This window comes from Mesocricetus auratus, unplaced genomic scaffold (assembly GCF_017639785.1).
Source record: "Mesocricetus auratus isolate SY011 unplaced genomic scaffold, BCM_Maur_2.0 Super-Scaffold_100007, whole genome shotgun sequence".
Taxonomy (NCBI): Eukaryota; Metazoa; Chordata; class Mammalia; order Rodentia; family Cricetidae; genus Mesocricetus; species Mesocricetus auratus.
In genome coordinates, this window is record NW_024429191.1 from 26,060,710 (window position 1) to 26,074,708 (window position 13,999).

At 47.9% G+C, this 13,999-nt stretch overlaps 1 protein-coding gene across 3 annotated transcripts in view; it reads right to left on the reverse strand.

Annotated features, from left to right (window-relative positions):
- Cyfip2 (cytoplasmic FMR1 interacting protein 2) overlaps positions 1–13,396 on the reverse strand; it is a 119,004-nt gene extending 105,608 nt beyond the window's left edge. The window contains exon 1 of one of the 3 annotated variants that reach the window (XM_005071897.4): positions 13,276–13,396. The gene's annotated coding sequence lies outside the window, so the exon portion shown is untranslated. Of the gene's footprint in view, positions 1–12,991; positions 13,131–13,275 lie in introns of those variants that run through there. The other 2 variants (XM_013114761.3, XM_040748491.1) reach the window with 2 other exon arrangements.
- Between the last annotated feature and the right edge of the window lie 603 nt (positions 13,397–13,999).

Below are 13,999 nucleotides of genomic sequence, written 5' to 3' on the forward strand. Positions count from 1 at the left end.
CGAGACCCCAGATTCCTTATTTGTAAAAGGAGCACATTTTATAATAATAATGTCTGTCTTTTGTTCTGAGCATTTTATACCTTGACAGCATGTAGAATATTTAACAAGGCAGCCTGGACCAGATCAATCATTCAGGAAATAGTGTCAGAAGATAAAAGTACAAATTATCAGTTTACTGAGCTCTTACAATTGATGAGTCATGGCAGCCTCCATTCTCTAAAACAGAGAGCTCTCTTACACAAGTGTAGAACATCGGGTAAGGTAGGAGCAGAAAGATAAATGCTACACACACACACACACACACACACACACACACACACACACACACACACACACACACAAAACCTGTCCAGGGACTGGAGAAAGGGCTCAGTCGTTAAGAGCACTGACTGCTGTTCTAGAGGACCTGGGTTCAATTCCCAGCAACCACAGGGTGGCACACCGCTGTCTGTAACTCCAGTTCCAGAACCTCCAACCCCCTCACGCAGACATACGTGCAGGCAAAAAAACCTGTCCAGTTAGCAAGTTCACTCAGCCCATAATGTGTTTGCTGTGCAAACCTGAAGACCTGAGTTCAATTTCCAGAACCACACAAAGGTCAAAGAAGAGACCTCACATGCACAGTTCACAGACATATGCACTTACTCTCATACTCTCCTAGTTTGCTTTCTGTTGCTATAAAAGCACTCTGACCAAAGGCAACTCAAGGAAGCAAGATAGGCACTCAAGCAGGAATATGGAAGCAGGAAGTGAAGCAGAGACCACGAGGAGCCTTGCTTACTGGCTTGCTCAGATACTTTTCTTATAAGGCCAGGCCTACTTGCCTAGGGATGACACCACCCACAGTGGGCAGGGACTCCTACATCACCTGCCAAGGGATGGCACCACCCACAGCGTGCTCCTACATCACTAGGAATTAAGAAAAAGTCTCACAGACATGCACAGGCCAATCTGATGAGGCAGTTCCTCAGTTGAGGTCCTTCCCAAGTGACTCTAGCTTGTATCAACTGAAAAAAACCAATGATCCCCCCCCAAGACACACACACCCAGGCACCCACACCACTAATTTTTTTTAAATAAGACTGGCTCACATTGGATGACATTTTGTAAAGGTTAAAGCAGAAGGGCCTTGCTGATTGTGCTAACTCAACTACACTGGGTTCTCCTGTTTTCAGAAAAAAATAACAATAACAAGCTGGTTTGTTTGCGGATTCAGCCCCTGCTCAAACTAAAGCAATGGCTTCTCATTGACCAGCGCTGAGATTCATGGTGTGTTAACCATAGAGCAGACAACTGCCACGATTTTCCTATCCCTGCCCCAAAGCACTGTCGCTGAGATGTCAATTCTGTACGGCTCTTTCAGCTTGATTTCCCATCACCACAGACCCACAAATTCAGGAGGGCTGCTACTATGTGATGTTTTTCTCAGGAGGTCACCATTACTAAGAAATAATCGCTTTCATTCATATTAGTGATTGGCAGATGCCCGAACATAGGATATCTTTCTAGTTCCATGTCCTGTTAGGCCATGTTTGCTTTTGTACCTTTTTGGAAAATGCTAAGCTCATCGCCACCTCCCAGTTTGGCTGCTTTTTCCTTCCTCAGGACCAAAACTCTCCCAAGTTGAAAAGATTAGGAAACTGTCATTTGGGAGATCCACAAACACCTAGAGGCCAGGATATTTTCCCCACCTATCCAGCTACCCAGCCAGAGGATACATACAAAGATGCCCACAGACATATATATTTATATATATGTATATGTATATATATGCACATATATTTATATATGGAAAATATGTGAATATATGTTAAAATAATAAAATAAAACAATTAAAAGGGAGATGGTCCCATTATTAGGATAAAATGGGATGCATTTGAGTGAGCAAAACTCAAGGGTACAGCCTCCTTTTCCAGAGTGGCAGGAAGCTGTGTGGGCATAGAAGGTGACCACGGCAGGGCATAGAAGGTGACCACGGCAGGGCATAGAAGGTGACCACGGCAGGGCATAGCTCCATGCAGACCAGTGCCCTGTGGAGCAGAGCCCCTTCAAAGCTCAGAACCAGCTGAGTAGGAAAGTGATTATTCATCTCATCTTGTAGGCATTCCAGAGCGTGCCATGATGGACCATGCTACCTCTGCTGAGTGCATTAGGCATCAAGAGTTCTGCAGGAGCAGTCTACATAGACATGTCAGGGTTCCCAGCTGTCAAACCTATGGGAACCTTTTGGAGCTTCTTTTAAGGGCTAACCTACATTGGGGGTACTTAAACTTTTTCTCCTATGATAGCTTTCAAGCCAAGAAATGTTGACACAACTATAGGTATATAGATACATAAGACAGGTATGCAAATCAAATGCTTACTGATAATAAACCATAAGGAAATTTATTTTAAAACAATTTCTTGGAATATATATAATATATATATAGTTACCATTTATTAAAGGTGAAAGTAATTTGCCTACTGATGGGCTGAATGTGTGGTGTGCATATACCCCACATCCATGTTCCCATGTATATTAGCACATGTGTATGTGCCAACCTGCATGTGGAGGACAGAGGCTGACTCTGCATATATTCCACAACCACTCTCCACCATACATGCAGAGAAGTACTATCCCTCAAATCAAGAATTTGCAGACTTGGCTACTTGTGCTAGCCAGCTTGCTCGAAGGAGCCCCTGTCTCCAGGCTTCCATGTCCACCTGGCATTTTACACAGGTTCTAGGGATCCAAGATCTGGTTCTCCTGCCTCACCGCAGGTCCCTGAACGAGGTACTCATTTATTTTTACATAAAGAGTTAAGGTTTAGTCAAATATTTCTCACTGCAGGATATCTTCAATGTTTTTCAGTTTATCAATGGTTTGATTTTCTGATTGTCAATGCTGAGAACATCACTCCACAAATAGATACTACAAAATAACGAAACCAAAACAAAACAAACAGTAACAACAAACAAAAAAAGTACATTTAGAGCCATTTTGGAAACTTGAAAATTCTGTCCTAATACCAAGTCAAAAATTCATTTAACAATCTGTTTTTAAACTCTGCAAATCAGTAATTTTAGAAATCGAACATTTAGCACAATACAATCTGATGGCATATTAGTTCGTTAAATGCTAATGAATGATAGCAGGAAAGTGTTGAGGGTTTTTGTTTTCTGTAATTAAACCATGCTGCTTTTGTAAAAGCAGAAAACTTTGCAAAGTAAACTCACTGTGATTGGAATGGGAGAGATGGCTCAGTGGCTAAGAGCACTGGCTGCTCTTCCAGAGGACCCAGGTTCAATTCCCAGCACCCACATCGAAGCTCACAACTGTCTATAACTCCATGGGATCTGACACTCTTTTCTGGCTTCTGTGGGCATTGTATGCATGTAGTACACAGACATACATGCAAGAAAAACACCGATATACATAAAATAAAAATAAATATATTTTAAAAATCACTGTAACTTATAATACATAGTAGTGCCAAATGTGGGCTGAGGTGGTTTAGACAGTGTAGCAGTGTTGTGTGTTGGGATGGCATGCATGCGATATGTAAATGCATGTGTGCCCATAACCAGGCTGCAGTGGAGTTGCAAAATGCAAGCCCATGGGCGCTCCCAGAGACACTTCAGACTCTTGTGGATTAGGGGTTTTGTTTTGGCTGCAGCATGTTAACGTGGCCAGGTCTGTTACATGGCCCATTCTGGGGTTGTGACCCACAGTCTAAGAAGCTGGAATTGACACCAATCTGTAGAATATAGTCATATGCTTGAGGCTGCCCATATGCTCAGAGAGCAGCAAGCCTAACGCACACATTGAAAGACAACAATACAAGACAGGGAGAGGGCCACTGAGGTCTGTAACTTGGTCAACTGAGTGCAGAGCCAAGAACTCCACACAGCACAACTCAGAAGCATCATCAATGCTGTGGTACACAGGACGGAAACCCATCGCTGTCAGGATGATTCTGGGACTGGGAGAGATGGAAGGGAATGACACCCTCTTGTCTGTGAGAATCCCCGTCCAAGCATCATTTCCTTCGGGCCTCACTGAACCTGCACGTTGCTTCCTTGTACTACATAGGACAGCTTCCTAAGCCATTTGATATGTCCTCTCCCCTGCTCTGGAACTAGGTTCCCTGAGAGGAGGCGTGTGTCCAATTTACACTCAGTAGCTCCATTAACAACACAGCTGCAACTCACTTAGGCTTTGTCAACTGGGCGGGCGGGGGTGGGGGGGATGGGTGGGGGGTGGGGGGGGAGGGATCACACCTTCTTCTGATAAAGGAACTAAAGAAAGAAAGAGGGAAAGAAACCAAATAAATAAAAAAAGCCCATGTTATACAGGGACCGTTCTCAGCCTGATAAGGAGCAGTGATATGGGGGAGGGGGACTAGCCAATCCAGATTTAAGGGGAAAATGGAACACTTTCCCCCAGGACCAAGACAGGCCACCTGCTCTTTTTCTAGTTAGTGTCACACTAGAGAGTCTAGCTGCAAAAATAAATAAAAGGAGCCAGATTAGACACGAAGAAGGAAGGAAGCTTCAGGGCAGCGGTGAAAAGGCTGAGCAGGTAAAGGTGCCTGCTGCCAAGCCTGAGGGAGTTCAGTCTCTGAGACCCGCAAGGTAGAAGGAGAGAATTGATTCTGGCCCGTTGTCCTCTGACCTATGGCACACACAGTCAAAGAGCCCATAAATAAATAATAAATACATAAAATACAGTAAAAACTAAAAGTCTTGTAAATGAACATTCATAGCAACACTATCTACAACAGTTCAGAAGTGTAAGCTATAAGCACTCCAGATGTCCGTCAACACACGGAGAGATAAAATTGGTACCACTGTACATGGTATCCTTCGGCAACAGAAAGGACTTTAGCCCAGATACATGTTGTGACCCTGAGTACACGCAAGAGCCGTGAGAACATTATGCTGAAACAAAAGGTTCCACACTGTGTGCTTCATTTACACAGTGTGTCTAGAAGATCTATGTAGACACAAAATGGACCTGTGGTTGCCTAGGGCTGGGTGTGGGTTTGGATGGAATCACTGGTACTACTTAATGGCATGAGGTCTCTTTTGGGGATGCCGAATATGTTCTAAAATTAACCGAGATTGTGGCTTCCCAGGTTTGTGAGTTACTACAAATTACGCAAGTGTATGGTTTAAATGGTAAACTGTCAACTATTCCAACTATGCCTTAACAAAGTTAAGACACCCACTCCCAAACTTAGTAATTTTATGAACCTATAGGTACAACATATACCCCATAAACAAGTGGAGTACAGAGTGAGCCAGAGATGGAGCAGGAGACAGTGGGAAGGCTAAACAGAGGAACAGATAGCCCCACCCCGTGCCATGGAGCAGCCCCTAAACTGGCTGTTAGCCTCTCCCCTGCCTGGTTGATTGGTGTCTGTTTCAGAGGGTCTCACTAGAGTCCAAGCTGGCCTGGAGCTCACTGCAGTCTGCTGGCCTCAGTCTCCGTGGTGTTACAATGTAGGTACACACCACCACACCCACTGCCCTACAATGTTGACCTCACAGCTTCTGCATGTGCTCCACTCTGGTGGAAAAACTTCTCAGATGATAGGAAACCACTGGGGCAGGGGGATGATAGGTTCTGAAGCTCAAAATACATGAAAAAAGGGAGTAGTTATCCAACAGAGTTCCCTTCCCAGTGATGAAGAAACTGGGACCCCCACACGGCTCTTGCATGCAGTGACAGGGCTGCTTAGGGACTGGACTCACACAGCAATCTGGGAAGACAGTCTGATGCAGAAGCTGACATTTAACTTGACATTAAGAAAAAAAAATCTGATTTCCCAATGAAACACAACAACACCAAGTAAGAAAAGAAATCTAACATCACTTAGCCTTCCTGCTCTCATCAATGATGCACCTTAACGATATAGATGTGTTACATGTGATTTGGTTAAAACAGACATCTTAGTAGAGGCGGGGTGGGAGGATAGGGTGTGACAGAAGAAAGTGAATCTCCAAAAGAGACAAGCCCAGAGTGTGAACACAACATTAGAGACTGCATGTAGCTACTCAAAGAAATAGCCCCCAGAAGCCCCCCTCTGCAGAGTGTCCTGGACTAAAAGTCTTTCAATCCTTAATTTTGCAAAAACAAAACAAAACAAAACAACAACAAAAAACATGTGCATGCATTGCTTTGGGCGGAATTTTAAATGTGAAAGACAACCCACAGACCTCCTTGCTAGGAGTTGAGACACCTGGCCAGTACACAGCACCGGCTGGCTAGGCGGTGCCTCACTGCACTGTCTGTCCCCTGGGACCAGAAGCCCTGTCACCTGCAGAGTCTCTGTTCTCAGGGGATCTGAGGGTGGAACCAGGAAGCATAAGTCAGCCTCCACATGAACATCTGCAGGAAGCCCATCTAGCCTTCTTGTTTTTCCACAAGGAATCAGGCCACTTTTCTCAGCTGCTTCCAGGGCTAGTGGGGTTGAGGAAGGCTTTTTGGTGACAACCAAAAGTAAGCAAATGCCACATGCTCAGGGCCACAGTTCCCAGGCCTTTATGAAGGAGGAAGTCATCCCTCCATGGTGCCCAGCTGATTTTGCCACCACTAGGGATTACAGCAGCTGCCACATGAGTAACTGCAATGAGACTTGTATGTGGGGAGGGGAGGAGGCTTTCAGAAACTCCGGCTAAAGGAACCATCTGCCGAGGAAACCAAGAGGGGACTTTCAGAGTCAAGGACCGTGTGGTACCGGTTGACTGCGGGTTCTTTCAGGGTTGGTCTCTAGGTTGGAGGATGCAGACCTTGCCTTCCTGGGTGTGGGCTTGCAACCTGAACATGGTTCCATTTGAGGCTGACTTGGGCTCCCAAATCACATCCACTGACTTTCCAAGGGGCAGTTTCTCTGTGAAATATGGAGACTGGGATCTGGGGGAAAGCGTATTAGGTAAAGTGCCTACTGTGCAAGTATTCAGAATAGAGTTTGATCTCCAGGACCCATTATTTTAAAAAATAAAATCTGGGCCTGCTGGTACTTGCTTCTAATACCAGTGCTGGGGATGTGGGGGCAGGCGGGTCCTTGAGGCTCACTAGTCAGCCAGTTGGGCCTAATTGGTGAGCTCCAGGCCCATGAGGAACCCTGAATCTAAAATTAATATAGTAATAATAATATGAAAACAAAGTGAACAACTTCCAGAGGAATGACACCCATGGTTGTGGGGTTGATCTCTGGCCTCCATATGAACACACACACATGCTTGTGAAGCTATACACATATACACAGAAAGTATGGAGGCTGCTGTGCTAGTAGGCTCAACCACGATGTCAGAATCTGTGTTGCAGAGATTGTTGCAACTCACAGCGAAAGCACTGAGGCCTACCAACAAGCGACATTTTATTACGCACGAGCAGAGGTTTCAAAGTGTCCCCCATCACATCACTGATTAACGCCTTTGTCCTTTCTGTGGAGTGTGGCGCTGAAGCAGTGTGAGATATTGATCACTGCGCCACTGAACCTCACATGTACTTCAAAAAAGAAAGAAAGAAAGAAAGAAAGAAAGAAAGAAAGAAAGAAAGAAAATGGAAAATCCCAAGCAACCAGTTAAGAATCACTGTATTTAATCTTCTCTCCCTGGGCCTTTCCAACCCGTAGGCAAATGATTCTGATGCTAGCTGGGACATTTACCTCCATATAAGGGACAGTCTTAAAGCCACACTTCCGCAGCTTGGACCATCTGCCCAGGATGGCCAGAGTGTACAGGGTCATCAGTCTGTTTAAGGACATCCTGGCTGTGTGCCTTCACTCAGACTGCTGCCACAGCTCTGTGGCTTGTTCCCTCCTCTTGTCAAATCCTACCCTGTGCCAAGGCTCAAGTCTAGATCAACCTATTCTGAACGCATAAGGAAAAGGCGGCTTGTGTATGCAGTGAAATAGATTTTTTTAAGCCATAAAAATGAAATCATGTCATGTGCAGAAAAGCCGATGCAACTGGAACTCATTATATTGAGAAAATTAAGTCACTCTCAGAAAAGACAAATATCACATGTCGTCTCTCATTTATGGGTTCTAGGTTTTATACAGATGTATAAAATCTCACATGGACAGATAGGCATGAGAGTAGAAGCAAAACTGTCTATGGGGACAAAGGGGACTAATGTGGAGGAGGGGAGGAGAAAGGTGATGAGGAGTAGGGGGTAAATATGCAAGATGTATGTTATATACTTGCATGAAAATGGCCTTACACAGCCAGTCTAATAAAACAACAATAAACAGGCCAGCCTCTTCCACAGCAGAACTCATGGCTAGAACCCACCATCTCCTGTCTAATAAAACAACAATAAACAGGCTAGCCTCTTCCACAGCAGAACTCATGGCTGGAACCCACCATCTCCTGTCCCATCACAAACTTCTTCACCCTTCAGGCTACCACTGCTGCCACAAATAGACTTCCTTTTTGGATTTGATGCCTTGATCTATCACAGAGGGAGGGGCACTAGGCACTGCATAGTTCATTAATGTTTAATGATTTGTTTTCTGCATGAGCCAATGACCCAAATTCATGTCCTCTGGTTACAAAAAAAAGGAAATTGAAAATATACCATGGTCCCTCGAGGCACCCTATCTACAGAAGTTTTACTCATCTAAGAGTATAAGAAAACTTCTGTAGATAATCCTTCCATCTTATGTCCCTAGTTTGCATTATAAGAAGTGACAACGTTATCTCTTTCCCACATGGAGCTGTGACAGAATTAGAGGCTGAGGGGAAACTTTTAGATCTTAATTCTTACCTCACTATTCACACTTTGTTGAATTCAATCCTAGAGCATCACGTTTTAAAAGCACAAAATGAAAAGTGTTCTCAGAATCCCTCAGCACTGAGATAATGAGTCTCTGTAATGAGGGTCTGCTCTGCATGCTCTTTGATCTCATGAGCATTCAGGGAAAGCTGGGCAATTCTCAATCAGCCCCAGCTTGTTTCTTAATCCTGCAAGAGGAAACTGGTCCAAACTTTGGGAGTCTCCGGAAGTTTCCTAATCAGGCCACCACCTTTACTTTCTGGGGAAAGCCTCCAATCCTGTCATAGTTATTCGTCACTGTCGTGTGACAGGACTTAAACTCTGAAAAACCTACCCTCAGTGTTGAGTGAGTGGCACTATCCCGTGGGCCTCAGTCACAGAATAAATACAAAGGGATAATAATAATAAAATAAATAATAGTAATAATTAATAATAAAAAGCAGGCTGAGCACCAGCATTCATCTCTCTCTACTTCCTGACTGGGACTGCAATGTGACCAGCTGCTTCGTGCTCCTGCTGTCATGATGGGCTGACCCCCTTTAAACTGCGAGCCAAAGGAAATGCTTTCTTCCTTAAGTTGGGTATTTTGTGACAGCAAAACTATACAAAACTCCCTCCATTTCACCTGGAGACTGAAGTCTGAGAACCCCCACTCTGAGAAGACTGGCCACTGAGGCCAGCACCCAACCAAAAGGCCCCACGAATGAGGTCATCATTGGGTCTCTTCCTCTGGAAGGTTCCATTTGCTTATCCCTGTCATCACACTGTTTCTGAGCTGAAGTGAGGCTTTCAGAATGTCACCCAGGCAGAAAGAGCCCCGCAAGAAAGCCTGCTGCACTAATCTCTGTCCTTACAGACCATTCATCTCAATAAATGCACCCAATTCACTTCTGTCACCAGAGCCCAAGAAACATGGCACAAGTGGATGGCTTCTGAGGCATATATCACACACACACACAGAGGGAGGGGAGGGGGGAGGGGGAGGGAAGAAGGGAGGGAGGGAGTCCTTAGTACAATGGCCATAGCTACAAAGCTACTGTGCAAACTTTTGCATCCTGGGAGTGCCCCCCCCCATACAAATAAGGACACTATAGAACTTGTGAACCACAAAGTGCCTTTCAGTTTCCTTTTGGCTCCATGGCACAGAGAAGCCACAGATTCAACTTGTAAAACGGACGCTCCAACTACACTTAATAAACAGTCCCTTTAGGAATGGAGACTACCATCCAAAAGAGCCATGCTCAGGAGTCTCTTTCTCTTCCTCTTTCCATGACTTCTTCTCCAACTGGGGGTTCACAGACATTATCTCATCCCGGGGCTTTAGTGGCGGCAGACAGGTAACAGGGTGAGCAGACTGCTTTCCATTGCTCAACTGCTGAAGTCAGAAACGGCAGTGCCCATGTTGAAGGTACACAGCAATCCTAGGAGAAATCCCCCCGTCCCAAGTCTACTGCCCTGCTCTGTCTGTCTGTCCCAGAAGTAAAGCCAAGCTCGCCCTTGACATTTTGGTTTGGTTGCAAAACGCTGAATACACACAGAGGAAGAACTTCTTCCTGAACTCTGTGTGCTGAAATGTGAGAATTACCTCTGCTCGCTTACTCCCACCCCCTTCCTCCTGCCTACTCAAGTTCTACCACATTCACTTTCAGCAGCTGCCAGGTGAAGCCCTGGCCAACACCTTGTCTGATCACATGCCTTTTCAATGTCTTTGGCACACACCGCAATTGACCCGGCAGACCAACTCTCCTTGAAAAAAAACAAGATTCAGGTAAGCCCCAGAGGTCTGGAGAGGTTAGAGGGGGCTGTGAGTTAACTGTGCACATGAGCCAGATTCTCAGTGATCTTGTAAATAATGCATCGCAACAACAGAGACATAAATAGGGAGTGTTTGTGTGTCACGCGTTCTGTCCAGCACTCTCCTGCATCCTTCATTTACTAAGAACATCCAAAGACGTACCAGCCCCTCCCACCACAGCTGGCCTCCCATTCACAGCCTGCAAGGCACATACTGCGGCCTTCCCTTTCCACGAACCACCTCCAGCTACAAACGCAAGGCCATCCGCTGGACCCTAGATAAGGCTTTGCCTCTCAACTTGAGGAGACCAAAGGCCTTTCTCAAAGGCTCCAATGAGGTGACTGACGTCTGGTTTCGTCAACTATAAGTGAATAATTAATACTTGCCAGTAAAGAAATAGACTCATTGTTATGGTGGCCACATGGAGGCTACAAAAAGGCCATTTTGTGAAGCTCTTGGGGGAACCCTGGGGCTAACAGTGGCCCAAAGAAGCCTCTTGGAGCATGGAGGCTGAGGCTGGAATGTGAGGACAGGAGCCCTATACTGTTTTCCAGTAACATGGTTCCCAATGCTAATTAGCTTGCTGCCTATTCATCACCTAATTTAGCTTTCAGGTCAATGACAGCCTCAGAGGCCCACAGAACACAGAGGGGCCACAATAATCAGAGGGTGCGTGTTCTGTTGCTGGGGCCCTTTGCTAGTTGTTGAATTACTTCTCCATGTGATCTGATTTGAGCAAAAGTCTCTGAACCTAGACAGCTGCATACCCCCACCCTTGGCCTAACGCCTAAGTCATGCTTTTCTTTTCCATTTTCCACCACAGTGCGAACAAGGCAGCCTTGGGTTCCTATACAACCAGTCAGATCTGGCCAGGAAATGTAATAAAGAAGCTTAGTGAGCTAATGCCACTAGTCGAGGGCTCAGCAAGCAGAAATACCCAGAGGCACTGGCTTTGTATGAAGCAGCATGTTGATTGTGGCTTTGTAACAGTCAGGGCAGATGGCAGTTAGCTTCAGTGAGGAAGCTATGGGAAAATTTCACACCCCACAAGTAGAGACTGGTGGTCAACAAAAGCCTTCTGGTGACAGTAACCCCTGACCTATTGCTCACAAACGTGTTCTCTCTCTCTCTCTCTCTCTCTCTCTCTCTCTCTCTCTCTCTCTCTCTCTCTCTCTCTCTCTCTCTCTCCTTCCCTCCCCTCCCTCCCTCCCCTCCCTGCCCACCAGGCCAAGGCAGCCAACAGCTGCTAGATATGTCATTTTGGTGACAGTATCACGCCCACATCTAGCTTACATCTGAAAGTCAACCACCAGAGATAACAAATATTTTGACTTTGGCATTGTTTCCTATTAAAATGTCTCCTAGCCTCAGCTCCCTTTCTGATCCCATGACTTCTGAGGCACCTGCTCAGCATCCAATGGGAAACCCTTTTACATTTAGCTCTTCAAGATAAACAGCACTCACTGGCTCCTTTCTCAAGCAAGTTTGACAGGAGACAAGAGAGACATAGAGCATTGCAGGGAGGGGGAGAAGGCTGGGGGGGGTTCAATGGTGGTGGGGACAACTCCCTTCAAGGACTTTACAGTCCTGACTACAGATATGAGTCTATGTTTTTCGTTCTACAAGGGGGGTGCACTGAGTGCTAGGCATGGGTTCTAGCAGGGCCTGTGACCAAGAGTAAGGCTGGTCACTTCCTGCCCTAAGGGTAGGGGGCAAGAGGTAGAAATGGCAGTTTAGGAGCCAATAGGCTCTTGACTTGAGTCCCTGCCTGCCGTCTGTCCTGCAAGTCTTCTTGCCCAACTGTGGGGTTGTGGGCACTAAGAAACGGGGCGAGCCAAGTTCAAAGTCAGGTTCCCTGGGCTGGGAAGCACCTGGACAGTTGCGCTAGAAAAACCATCATTCGGTTGGACCATGCTCCCTGCCCCCACTCTTAAGCACAGCCTACTCCTTCCCGTCCTGTGCACACAGGAGGACTTCCCTCCCTGGGGGTGATATGACAATCTCTCACAACAGGCAGGTGAGCTGCTACATATGAAGGACACCATGTCCCCAGGGATTTCATCACCCCACCTCTTCCCTCCCCCCAGCCAGCCGGGAGAGAGGTACTAGCATAGGCCAGAACGCTTGGAAGCAGGTCAGCCATGCCTCCCGGCTCATCGGAGGCCCCCTCTCTCAAACCGCGCCGCTGCGGCCCGGGCCCCGCCCGGCTCCGGTTCCCCGCGGGCACCCAGTACCCCACTGCCTACCAGGCGGGCCCAGGCGGCTCTCGCTGGCCTTGGTGGAGTGGGGTAGCCGCGACCGCAGAGGCGGGTACCCACCAGAGATCTGCGGTACCTGGGCGCAGGGATGTGGCCCCCACAGGTGCTCATGGTCCTTGAGGGTATCCCTGTCTCCCCTTGGGGTGGGCGGCTCCAGCCCAGGCCACGCACCTGCTGCTGCGGTCGCCGCGGGGACCTCCGCGCTGTACCGGCGCCTCCTGGGAGACGCTCTCTGCCCAGGGCGCCCGGTGCGGCGAAGGAGAGAAGGAGCAGCGCGGGGCCTGCAGCTGGGCCTCCAGGGACCTGGGGCCGCATAGCTTCGGGCGCCAAGCCAAGCGCCCCCAGCGGACTGGGAGAAGCTGTGCCCGCCCCTCGCGCATCCTCAGGAGCGCATCCTCCGCCTAGGCAGCATTTCGGCCCCGGCCTCAGCCCGGACATCTCCAATAGTCCCTTACCTGGGTCGGTGGCAGGTCCAGGGGAGGGGCCCGAGGCTACCGCAGGGCCCCGCGCCGGGGCGCAGGATGCTCAGCCCCGCTCCGCCGCTGCGCCGGCCAGCCGCCGCGCCCCGCCTGCGGCCCCGCCCCTCCGCCCGCGGTGGCTCCTCCCCTGGCCTCCGTGCCTGGCCCCTCCGCCGCGGCTGCTGTCACACAAAGAGCCGGAAATGGTTGCGGTGAGGGGCTCCCTGCGCACCCCTGATCTGCAACCTCCGGCTCCTAAGGGCCGCGCTGGACTCATACCTTCCGGCTTTAGAGCATTCAGCTTCCCTACTCTGGAGGTGGAGAAGGAGGGACGCCTTCTCTGCTGCTTGCCTCCATCACCAGCGACACCTGCCACCCCCGAAGGAAGGAAGCTTCGGCTTCATTCGCATCTCCCCAGAGTCAAACTATTTTCAAGTAGTCATTTCTCCATCACATCTTTATCGACTACCTGTTTTGTTCCAAGCGTCTTGTCCAAAGCCAGGTATGCACTGGTGTACATAGAGCCCCTTGCCCGCTTGGAGCTTATTATCTAGCAGCATTAACTGACCCAGGTCCAGTGACAGCTGGGAAAATCAGCTAAACAAGGGAGCAGGCTGAGCTAGGGGTTGGGACCTCCCCCTAATTGAGCTTTCTCCTTAGTGGCCCGCTTGTGGTCAAGAATAAGTTCTCCTGGGGCCTGTGGCTCAGAGGGTGAATGAAG